This window comes from Lolium perenne, chromosome 5 (genome assembly GCF_019359855.2).
Source record: "Lolium perenne isolate Kyuss_39 chromosome 5, Kyuss_2.0, whole genome shotgun sequence".
NCBI lineage: Eukaryota > Viridiplantae > Streptophyta > Magnoliopsida > Poales > Poaceae > Lolium > Lolium perenne.
Window position 1 is genome coordinate 167240902 of NC_067248.2, and position 12467 is coordinate 167253368.

A 12467-nucleotide genomic window follows, 5' to 3' on the forward strand; every position below is an offset into this window, starting at 1 on the left:
CATAACTTTCGAAAACAAAATCCTACCATGCATACTAGTTTCAAAACACTAATGCATAATATAAAATAGATAGGATTTGAATGTCACTTGCCTTTTTGGTAGTCGAAGCGCGTTCACTTCTCTTAATCAAAATACGTTACTCTCCGTACAAACTATAACATAGAATATAGCACAACATAAACATACCATTCAACAACAACAACAACAAAAATAAACAAACATTCGATATGAACAATCATAGATAAGCATGCATGCTATGCACCAATTTATTTCACAAGAGAGGTAGTGTGTATGTGTTGTATTGTGTGTTCTCTGATATGTGCAATAATAATAAAGTATTCTGGACATTTAATTTGATTTAGAAAAACCATTAATCGAGTATCTACTTTACATATACAACCCTATTAATTAGCTACAGCAAGCATTATGGGTTGTAAAAATATGAATTTGGCTTCCCTGGATAGGTTATAGTAATACAAGAGTAGAGCAATTGGATTCACCCGAAAAAGTTTTATAGAATTTGAATTATCGTCAAATTACTGATTTGAATAGATTTTACTAAAGCAAATTTGTGCACGTATCAAAGTTGTACAACTCCTATACTAAGTTGAAGTACATGATCTGAGGATTCCAGAAAGTACAAATTTGTTAAATTTGGACCAGTAGATTATTTGATATAATTTTTATAGTGAAAAAGGATTAATTAAATCATTTGAATTATGGTTCGAAAAATAATACATAACATATACAGTATTCTTGCATATTTGGATTCTACATGTTATAAGCTTTCCAACGATATAAAGTTTGTAAATTTTGGACCTCTGGATGATTTTATAATGAATTTCTAAGTTGGACACATAATCAGATATTTAAAATTTACATTTAAAATGAGTTTGACTGAGTTTGTCTGAGACGCTGACTGTACTGGTGACTGTACTGCTAACTGTACTGCTGACTGTACCGCTGAATGTACTGCTGACTGTAGTTTGACTTTGACGAGATCTACAACTTTCGTGTAGAGCCCGAAGCAATTTGAGGTAGTTTTGGTGGTCAAAACAACGAGTTAAGATTTCGTTGATGTAGGGTTTCGAGAGGAGCAAAGGGAAAACGAAACTGCGGTCTGGTGGAGAGTTTATATAGACCATAGGTCGGGGGAAAAGGTGGGCCTCGAAGTTAGGAACGCGTAGAAACAAACGGATCTGAAATCGGAATTGTGTAGCTCAAGAAAACTATGTTTAAGTGAAGATAAGTTTTGGCAAAACGAAAATCGTTTCGTGCCAGACACGAACACGAGCTCGCTCGGGCGTGGCCGGTCGGTCCGGCTGGGCTGAGTTTGCTTGCTGGGCCGGTCGGTCCGGCTGGCCGGCCCACTTTATTTTTTTTTCTTTTTCTTTTATCTATTACCTGTTTCTTTGATAAAATGAGTTTCATAAATCCGATTTGAGTGAAACGAATTTCTGTGAGTTTGTAAAATTATTTTTCTCATTATAGGATAACACAAATACTTAAATTTTATAAATTATTATTTTATATTATTTTTTTATTACAATTTTGCCACTATGGCTATATGAGGTGGTTTCAACAAAAGTGTAGCAAACAAATTTCTAAAAATTTGTAAAAATCAAAATAGTGTTTTAGGACAATCAAGAAACCTTTTTAAAATCCATTTGTGAAAATAAAATAATAATCATATACACTTGGCCTATATGGCTATTTGGGCAATATTTTGTAAGAAAAGTTTTCCAGGGTTTTGTTTTCTTAAAAAGAATTTCATTAAGGATTTGAAAACTTTGAAAGCAAGGATATGTTTGATTTTGAAAATACTTTAAAATCGAAAGTCTTTAAAAACACTATTTTGGAATTAACTTGTTAATAACTTTAAAAAGTTTTAATTCTTTGTGAATTTTCAATCAAGTTCAAACAATCAAGCATTTAATTTATTTTTATTTTACATTCCAAAATTTAGGAAATTTCAGGATGTGACAGACTACCACCCTTAAAAGAAATCTCGTCCTCGAGATTGGAGATAGGCTAGAAAGAAAAGGTTTGGTTTCAGGTCTTCTAATAGGTTCTTACTCACTATTGCTTCTTTTTCGAACATCTTCGAGGAGATTTCCGAAGTTAAACTCGGGCTTTGAAAATGTTACACTAAACCATATGCGGTTATACCATCTACTGTATCCATTCATATGAGGGTATTCATCTCATGGGTATTATCGTGTACTTGAGTATACTCGATCATGGGAAACTCCTTGTGATACCTTCTCTAAATACCATCTCATGCGGCATCATGATGTAAATCCATAATCCAAGGGTATGGCTTCTACCACCCTTAAAAGAAACTTTTGTAGATAGTCTTGGGTCTTGGGTTTAGGCTAAGCTCATTCTGGTATGAGTTGGCTCATCCGAGGATAAGACTTGACAATAGGTCATATTAGGAAAACATCTATTTCTTATGGCTTCTGAGTTTAAAAATCTAATAGGGGAATGTTTATTCACATATAGTAAACAACATGTGACTCCAAGGTGAGTCGAATAGGTTTATTCATAGTACGGCTTCTAATCCAAAGGGTTGGTTGTTGAACTACTTTTAACATTGATGGATCACTCTTCGGGTCAATAAGGAGACCGGGATGTGTAAACTTCATGACATCTTTCATATTTTGGTTTTTGGTTTCTTCGATAGCTTTCCACCACTCTTCATCTAGTGGCTGGATCTTCAAACTAAAGGTAGTCCTACGTTTGGCAGCACTTGCCTACTATAAGGGTATAATATTTCTCCACCCTAGGGTTCAGGCTTAACAGCGACGTCTCTCTTGTAGGTACGTCTCTCTAGATTTACCATTCCTCATAACAAGGGCGAACAATATGAGTAGTCGTCATGGGGGCCAGTCCATGTCGCACCCAATCATTTCCTTGTTTTCAGTTTGGTATATCTCGTATTCTAACTCTTGGTCAACCTCACAAGTTTTGACAAAAACCACCATGGAGAATTGAATCAATGTTTCAATCCCCATTATTGATTGTTTTGAAAACACTTCTATCGATTCTTGACTAGGGTTTTGCGTATCTCACATCCTATGCTTCTTCATCTGATAGGAAACATCTAGGTTGATTTCACTACTGTTGCCTTCATGGCGAGTTTCCGAGAAAACTATTTCTGGGTTGGGTATAGATGAGAATAGATAGAAAGATTCTAAAGAAATTTCCTACCCAAACACAACAGATCAAAGCAAATCATTTTACAAACAACATCTAACAAGCATCAAGCAATATCTTTCAAACACAAACAAATTAGTATGGTCATACCTCAATTTGGTATGATCAATATTTTGTTACTTTATCGTTGGTTCGCAAAAGATAACTAATTGTGGTCTACTATATTTCTATATTGGATGCATCAAGTTTCTATTCTAGTCCTTCGGTGTATCTTCGTGTGTTGTGCAGTCTGCATTGAAGTCTTCCTCCATGTTCTTCATTGGTCTTCCATGAAACACTTCTTGCGGAGTCGAAGAAATCACATGAATCATCACTCTTCATGCTTCAGGGACATGGTCATCATCAGTCATTGTTGATAGTTTTGATAAGGTGGTCATCTAAAGTGAGAGGAAAATAATTTTGAAGATGAAGTAGATGAGAATATAAGATGTTCAAAATCCAAACATATTTTTAATTGAAAATAGGATTAAACAAAATTTTCATCCTAGGGTCTTCCTATTTCTAATCCAAACCTAGGGTCTCGATCCTACAAGCAACACTATGCTCTGATACCATTCTGTAGCACCCTACCTTTTAATAAAGGCAAGATACCTGTGTATAGTGCTATTCCCGGGATCACTGATAGCACACACATTACAAAATATAGTAATCATTGCAATAGTATCAAATTACTACATCGTTGATCCAGAGGGTACAATAAAATCTTACAAATTGCATAGTCACATGGACTAGCTCAGAATAAACACAGCGGAAAGTAAATCAGCAATGAGCCTTCATCATCTTCATGTGCCACAGGCAGTCATGTTGGAATGTAGACTCGAGATCCTACCTCGTACTTCTCCTCATAAAATCCTGCACGTTTGAATATGCAGCCCCACGAATGGAGGTCAGTACAATGATGTACTGGAAAATGATACTTATATGGTGGCAGTTGTGGGCATGACTATCTACATGATATTTGGCAAGTGGAGTTTAGGCAAATTTGCATAAAGCCAATTTTATCCTACATTTTATTTCAAAACAAAACATTTTTGAAAATCTTTGAATGACATTATGAAATCACACCATGGTTAAATCCTCCATGGGTTTTAGAATAATCACATGGTTACATCTCCCATGAGTTTTCGAAGGTTGATCAAATTTTAAATACATTCAGAAAAGGTGATGAGATTCCTCCGTACATTCCCTGCCTAGAAGCTCAAATTGTCCATAACCGGGGACACGACTAAGATCTTAGGTTTACTCTCGAGAGGTTGTGCACTTTCACCTTACGACCCACCCTTCCCAAGAGAAGAATGGGACAAGATCTTTCAGAAGAAGGTTTCAACCATACTAGCATAGACTCGTACCCATTTGGCCGCAGCCACATCTTCCTATCTATCAAACAAGTTGGACCTCACAACTTACTTAATCCCGGCAGAGCCCATAATACCATAAGGCTGCACTGGAAGCTAACTAAGACATGGATGACATAATAATCTCTTTAATCCTGAGTGGCCATCCACAAGTGAAACCCACAGGCTTAAAACCATAACGATAATAAACCCCCGCACGATCCTCTGATGAAAACCAGAGGTGCAGTCTAGGGCAACCACTATTCAACTGCGCACTCTCAGGCACCCACCCGTCCACTGGTCCATCCCCAGGATCGGAGCCCTGAGCAGCCGCCCACCACACAATCAATCCACCCAGGTGATTCATTAAGGTTGTTAATTTTAATTCTCAATTCTCACAATCCAAAATAATCAAAACAGCAGTGGCATTTTGTTATTGCTAGGCATACTAAGAATACTAGCAATAGTTCAAGGGTGGCTACACACTACTAGGATTGATAAGCATAGCATAACTTTCGAAAACAAAATCCTACCATGCATACTAGTTTCAAAACACTAATGCATAATATAAAATAGATAGGATTTGAATGTCACTTGCCTTTTTGGTAGTCGAAGCGCGTTCACTTCTCTTAATCAAAATACGTTACTCTCCGTACAAACTATAACATAGAATATAGCACAACATAAACATACCATTCAACAACAACAACAACAAAAATAAACAAACATTCGATATGAACAATCATAGACAAGCATGCATGCTATGCACCAATTTATTTCACAAGAGAGGTAGTGTGTATGTGTTGTATTGTGTGTTCTCTGATATGTGCAATAATAATAAAGTATTCTGGACATTTAATTTGATTTAGAAAAACCATTAATCGAGTATCTACTTTACATATACAACCCTATTAATTAGCTACAGCAAGCATTATGGGTTGTAAAAATATGAATTTGGCTTCCCTGGATAGGTTATAGTAATACAAGAGTAGAGCAATTGGATTCACCCGAAAAAGTTTTATAGAATTTGAATTATCGTCAAATTACTGATTTGAATAGATTTTACTAAAGCAAGTTTGTGCACGTATCAAAGTTGTACAACTCCTATACTAAGTTGAAGTACATGATCTGGGGATTCCAGAAAGTACTAATTTGTTAAATTTGGACTAGTAGATTATTTGATATAATTTTTATAGTGAAAAGGATTAATTAAATCATTTGAATTATGATTCGAAAACTAATACATAACATATACAGTATTCTTGCATATTTGGATTCTACATGTTATAAGCTTTCCAACGATATAAAGTTTGTAAACTTTGGACCTCTGGATGATTTTTTAATGAATTTCTAAGTTGGACACATAATCAGATATTTAAAATTTACATTTAAAATGAGTTTGGCCGAGTTTGACTGAGACGCTTGATCAGATCGGTGATCAGATCGCTAATCAGATCGCTGACTGTACCGCTGACTGTACTGCTGACTGTAGTTTGACTTTGACCAGACTGAGTTGACTATGCTGATGTCAGGATGATGTCATAAATGTTGACAGAAAAAGTTGCTCAGATGGAAAAACTTTCTACATCAAAGTTGTATAGAATTAATAGATCTATCTAACGCACAATTTACTTTTCACAACGAAATAATGAGTTTGACAAGATCTGGGTTATACCTTATAAGATCTGAATTTTGTAACCTCATTTTCTCCTTGCTCGGTGAACGAAACAAGGTGAAACTTGCGGCAATTGAAAGATCTTGACGAGAGGAACAACTTCCGTGTTGAAGTCATGATGATTCGAGATCGTTTTGAAACTCGATTTGGCTCCGGTAGATGAGCGACAAATTGGTACTTCAAATCGAAAAACTTTCAACATGAAAGTTGTAGAGGATGATCAGATCTACATACTCACCAAAGGAATTTGGATTTCGTGGAACGAGCACGAACTAATTGAAGATTCCCTTTGTCAGACCTGACGCCTTGCGATGCGAAATTGTCCGTGTATGGTGGATGAAAAGAGATGAGATTGGTTGGGATTGAAAGATTTCGACGAGATCTACAACTTTCGTGTAGAGCCCGAAGCGATTTGAGGTAGTTTTGGTGGTCAAAACAACGAGTTAAGATTTCGTTGATGTAGGGTTTCGAGAGGAGGAAAGGGAAAACGAAACTGCGGTCTGGTGGAGAGTTTATATAGACCATAGGTTAGTGGAAAAGGTGGGCCTCGAAGTTTGGAACGCGTAGAAACAAACGGATCTGAAATCGGAGTTGTGTAGCTCAAGAAAACTATGTTTAAGTGAAGATAAGTTTTGGCAAAACGAAAATCGTTTCGTGCCAGACACGAACGCGAGCTCGCTCGGGCGTGGCCGGTCGGTCCGGCTGGGCTGAGTTTGCTTGCTGGGCCGGTCGGTCCGGCTGGCCGGCCCACCTTATTTTTTTTTCTTTTTCTTTTATCTATTACCTGTTTCTTTGATAAAAAGAGTTTCATAAATCCGATTTGAGTGAAACGAATTTCTGTGAGTTTGTAAAATTATTTTGCTCATTATAGGATAACACAAATACTTAAATTTTATAAATTATTATTTTATATTATTTTTTTATTACAATTTTGCCACTATGGCTATATGAGGTGGTTTCAACAAAAGTGTAGCAAACAAATTTCTAAAAATTTGTAAAAATCAAAATAGTGTTTTAGGACAATCAAGAAACCTTTTTAAAATCCATTTGCGAAAATAAAATAATAATCATATACACTTGGCCTATATGGCTATTTGGGCAATATTTTGTAAGAAACGTTTTCCAGGGTTTTGTTTTCTTAAAAAGAATTTCATTAAGGATTTGAAAACATTGAAAGCAAGGATATGTTTGATTTTGAAAATACTTTAAAATCGAAAGTCTTTAAAAACACTATTTTGGAATTAACTTGTTAATAACTTTAAAAAGTTTTAATTCTTTGTGAATTTTCAATCAAGTTCAAACAATCAAGCATTTAATTTATTTTTATTTTACATTCCAAAATTTAGGAAATTTCGGGATGTGACATGCTATGGATGAAGTGAGGAAGAAACTATTCTCTATATCGCTGTCTGGTAAAGCGGCGCATTGATATAAATTACTGGATAATGGGGATTCTCTTGAATGGAATGATATTGTGTCCTGGTTTTATTCTAAGTTCTATCCTCTAAGTGAAATTCACAAAGATCGGAACCACATATATAATTTTTGGCCTCATGATGGAGAGAGTATTGTCCAAGCGTGGGGGAGATTGAAGTCTTTAATGCTCAAATGCCCCATTCATGAGCTTCCTGGTAATATTATTATTGATAATTTCTATGCAAGACTTTCTTTTCAAGATAAGACCTTGCTGGATACTTCTTGTTCTGGATCATTTACACGCAACAAAGAAGAGTTTAAAAAGGACCTTCTTAATTGGATCCAAGAGAATACTGAAGGATGGGAGAACGACAAGGATAGAGAATCAGGTATAAATTATGATTATAAATGCATTGAAGCTTTTATGGATACTGATAAATTTCGTAATATGAGTGCTACTTATGGTCTTGATTCTCAAGTTGCTGCAAATCTTTATAAAGCTTTTGCCTCTCATTATGAATTTCCTAAGAAGAATTTTGATAAGTATCATGAACCGTATAAAGATAAAATCTATTCATCTATAAATAAATGTGTTGTAGTTGAAACTGTTGATCATGTTATTCCTGAAGCTTATATTGAAAAAACTCCTTTCCCTGCTAAAATGAAGGAGTACTCTGTTATAAATAGTGCGGTTAATAAAAGTGAAAAGAAACCTATAGAACCTGAAGAACAAATAAAAGTTGAACCCGCTATTGCAATTGTTAAAGATCTTGTGACTGAAAATGTGGAAGATGGTCATATTATTTTCTGTGAAGATGCTTCTAATATTGTTTCACATCCTAATAAGTCTAGGAAAGCTAGTGTTCCTATGCTATCTGTTAGAATTGGTGATCATTGTTATTATGGTTTATGTGATATTGGTGCAAGTATTAGTGCTATTCCTTATGAGCTTTACACGGAGATTATGCACGAAATTGGTTCTTGTGAACTTGAAGATATTGATGTGGTTATTCGGCTGGCTAATAGAGAAACTATCTCTCCAATTGGTATTGTTCTAGATGTGGAAGTTCTATGTGGTAAGATTAAATATCCTGCTGACTTTTTGGTACTTGGTTCTGCTGCTAGTAAATATTGTCCTATCATTTTTGGTAGACCTTTTCTAAATACTTGTGGAGCTGTTATAGATTGCAAGAAAGAGAAAATTTTGACTAAATTTGCTGGTGAATCTTATGAGTTTAACTTCTCTAAATTTACCAAAACTCCTTATAAAGATGATTCGCCTAATAATGATTTTAGAGTTGAACTGATTTTAGAGTTGAACAGTGTGCATCTATTGCTCTTGCTCCTAATAATCCTCTGCAGCAACATTTGGAGAATAGTGAGACTGAAGTTTTTAGGGAAGAAAGAAATGAGCTTGATGAAATTTTCCTTCGTCAACCTATTCTTAAGCATGATTTATCGGTAGAAGATCTGGGTACAACACCACCACCAAAGGAAGATCCTGTCTTTGATTTAAAACCATTGCCTGATAATCTTAAATATGCTCATATTGATGATAAGAAAATATATCCTGTTATTATTAGTTCTAAGCTTTCAGAGTTTGAAGAAGAAAGGTTATTGGAAATATTGAAGAAACACCGAGGAGCTATTGGCTACACTCTTGATGACTTGAAGGGGATTTCTCCCTCTATTTGCCAACACGCCATTAATATGGAAGATGATGCAAAGCCTGTTGTTGAACATCAGTGTCGTCTAATTCCTAAGATGAAGGATGTGGTAAGAAATGAGGTATTAAGACTTCTTGATGCTGGTATTATATATCCTATTGCTGATAGTAGATGGGTTAGTCCTGTGCATTGTGTTCCTAAGAAAGGAGGAATGACTGTTGTGCCTAATGATAATGATGAGCTCATACCTCAAAGAGTAGTTGTAGGGTATAGAATGTGCATTGATTATCGAAAAGTTAATAAGGTTACTAAGAAAGATCATTACCCTTTACCTTTTATTGATCAAATGTTAGAAAGGTTATCCAAAAATACTTATTTTGCTTTCTTGATGGTTATTCTGGGTTTTCACAAATTGCTGTTAAAACTAAGGATCAAGAGAAAACCACTTTCACTTGTCCCTATGGAATTTATGCTTATAGACGCATGCCTTTTGGTTTATGTAATGCCCCTGCTACTCTTCAAAGATGCATGTCTGCTATTTTTCATGGCTTTTGCGAGAATATTGTGGAGGTATTCATGGACGATTTTTCCGTCTATGGGAATTCTTTTGATAATTGCTTGCGAAACCTTGATAAAGTTTTGCAGAGATGTGAAGAAACTAACCTTGTTCTTAATTGGGAGAAATGCCACTTTATGGTTAATGAAGGAATTGTATTGGGACATAAAATTTCTGAGAGAGGTATTGAAGTTGATAGAGCTAAAGTTGAAGCAATTGAGAAGGTGCCCTATCCTAGGGATGTTAAAGGTATTCGTAGTGTTCTTGGTCATGCTGGGTTTTATAGGAGGTTTATTAAAGACTTCTCCAAAATTTCAAAACCTCTACTAATCTTCTTCAAAAAGATGTACCTTTTGTTTTTGATGATGATTGTAAGGAAGCTTTTGAAACTCTAAAGAAAGGCTTAACAACTGCTCCTATAGTTGAACCTCCTGATTGGAACTTACCATTTGAAATTATGTGTGATGCTAGTGATTTTGTTGTAGGCGCTGTTCTTGGACAGCGAGTAAATAAAAAATTGAATGTCATTCATTATGCTAGTAAAACCCTTGATGCTGCTCAAAGAAATTATGCTACTACTGAAAAAGAATTGTTAGATGTAGTCTTTGCTTGTGATAAGTTTAGATCTTATATTGTTGATTCAAAAGTTACAATTCATACTGATCATGCTGCAATTAGATACCTTATGCAAAAGAAATATGCTAAGCCAAGGCTTATTAGATGGGTACTTCTGTTGCAAGAATTTGATTTACATATTGTAGATAGGAAAGGTGCTGATAATCCTGTTGCTGATAATTTGTCTAGATTGGAAAATATTGCTTATGATCCTGTTCATGTTAATGATAGTTTTCCAAATGAACAATTGGCTGTAATAAAGGTGAGCTCGCGAGACAGTCCTTGGTACGCTGATTATGCTAACTTTATTGTTTCCAAGTACTTGCCTCCAACCTTTTCAGCCCAGCAAAGGAGGAAATTCTTTTATGACTTGAGGCATTATTTCTGGGATGACCCACACTTATATAAAGAAGGAGTGGATGGTATTCTGCGAAGATGTGTTCCCGAATATGAACCGCAAGAGATATTGAGTAAATGTCATGGTAGTGCTTATGGAGGACATCACGCCGGAGATAGAACCGCGCAAAATGTTCTACAATCAGGTTTTTATTGGCCAACTCTCTTCAAAGATGCGAGGAAGTTTATTTTATCTTGCGATGAATGTCAAAGGGTTGGTAATATCTCCAGACGCAATGAAATGCCTATGAATTATACTCTTGTTATTAAACCGTTTGATTGTTGGGGATTTGACTTCATGGGACCTTTTCCCTGTTCAGAAGGTAACACTCATATACTTGTTGCTATTGATTATGATACTAAATGGGTGGAAGCCATACCTACAAAAAGTGCTGATGGTGAGACCTCTTTAAGAATGCTTTTAGATATTATTTTTCCTCGATTTGGAGTTCCTAGATATATTATGACTGATGGAGGTTCTCATTTTATTCATGGTGGTTTTAGGAAAACTCTTGCTAAATATGGTATTAATCATGATTGCTTCCGCTTATCATCCTCAAACTAGTGGGCAAGTAGAATTATCAAATAGAGAGATTAAATCTATCTTGGAAAAGACTGTTAATAAAACTAGGAAGAATTGGGCTAGTAAATTGAAGGAAGCACTATGGGCTTATAGAACTGCTTATAAAAATCCCATGGGTATGTCACCTTATAAAATACGTCCAATTTGCATCACTATTTTGTATCATAATTTGCTGTTATTCATTGATATATTTCATATTTGGACACAATACTTATGTTATTTCATCTATTTTGCATGTTTCATCATTATTGGAGGATCAAGCACCGGAGCCAGGATTCTGCTGGAAAAAGCACCGTCAGAACGCAATATTTCGGAAGATCAACTGTGGAAGGAAATTATACTAAAAATCCTATTTTTCAAGATGACGAAGGAAGCCAGAAGGAGGAGCTGAGAGGGCCCAAGGTGGGGCCAGACCACAGGCCGGCGCGGCCCATGGCCTGGCCGCGCCACCATGTGGTGTGGGGGCCCCACAGCCCCTTTCGCCTCCTTTTCTTCGCGAAACCCTTCGTCCCGAAAACCTAAGCCACAGAGGATACCTCGCGAAGAGCCACAGCCGCCTCTGCGGGGCGGAGAACACCAGAGAGAAAAGAGCTCTCCGGCGGGCAGGAATCCGCCGGGGAAATTCCCTCCCGGAGGGGGAAATCGACGCCATCGTCACCGTCATCGAGCTGGACATCATCTCCATCACCATCATCATCATCTCCACCATCATCACCGCCGTCTCCACCGCTGGACACTGTCACCGCCGTAGCAATTTGGGTTTGATCTTGATTATTTGATAGGGGAAACTCTCCCGGTATCGATTTCTACTTGTTGTTGATGCTATTGAGTGAAACCATTGAACCAAGGTTTATGTTCAGATTGTTATTCATCATCATATCACCTCTGATCATGTTCCATATGATGTCTCGTGAGTAGTTCGTTTAGTTCTTGAGGACATGGGTGAAGTCTAAATGTTAGTAGTGAATTATGGTTGAGTAATATTCAATGTTATGATATTTAAGTT

At 36.2% G+C, this 12467-nt stretch overlaps 1 long non-coding RNA gene across 1 annotated transcript; it reads right to left on the reverse strand.

Annotated features, from left to right (window-relative positions):
- Nucleotides 1-3852: 3852 nt before the first annotated feature.
- On the reverse strand, nt 3853-6749 carry LOC139831323 (uncharacterized). The gene is made up of 3 exons (XR_011746027.1): nt 6229-6749; nt 5152-5212; nt 3853-4071 (listed from the first exon to the last, which is right to left on the reverse strand). It is a non-coding gene; the product is annotated as an uncharacterized lncRNA (long non-coding RNA).
- Between the last annotated feature and the right edge of the window lie 5718 nt (nt 6750-12467).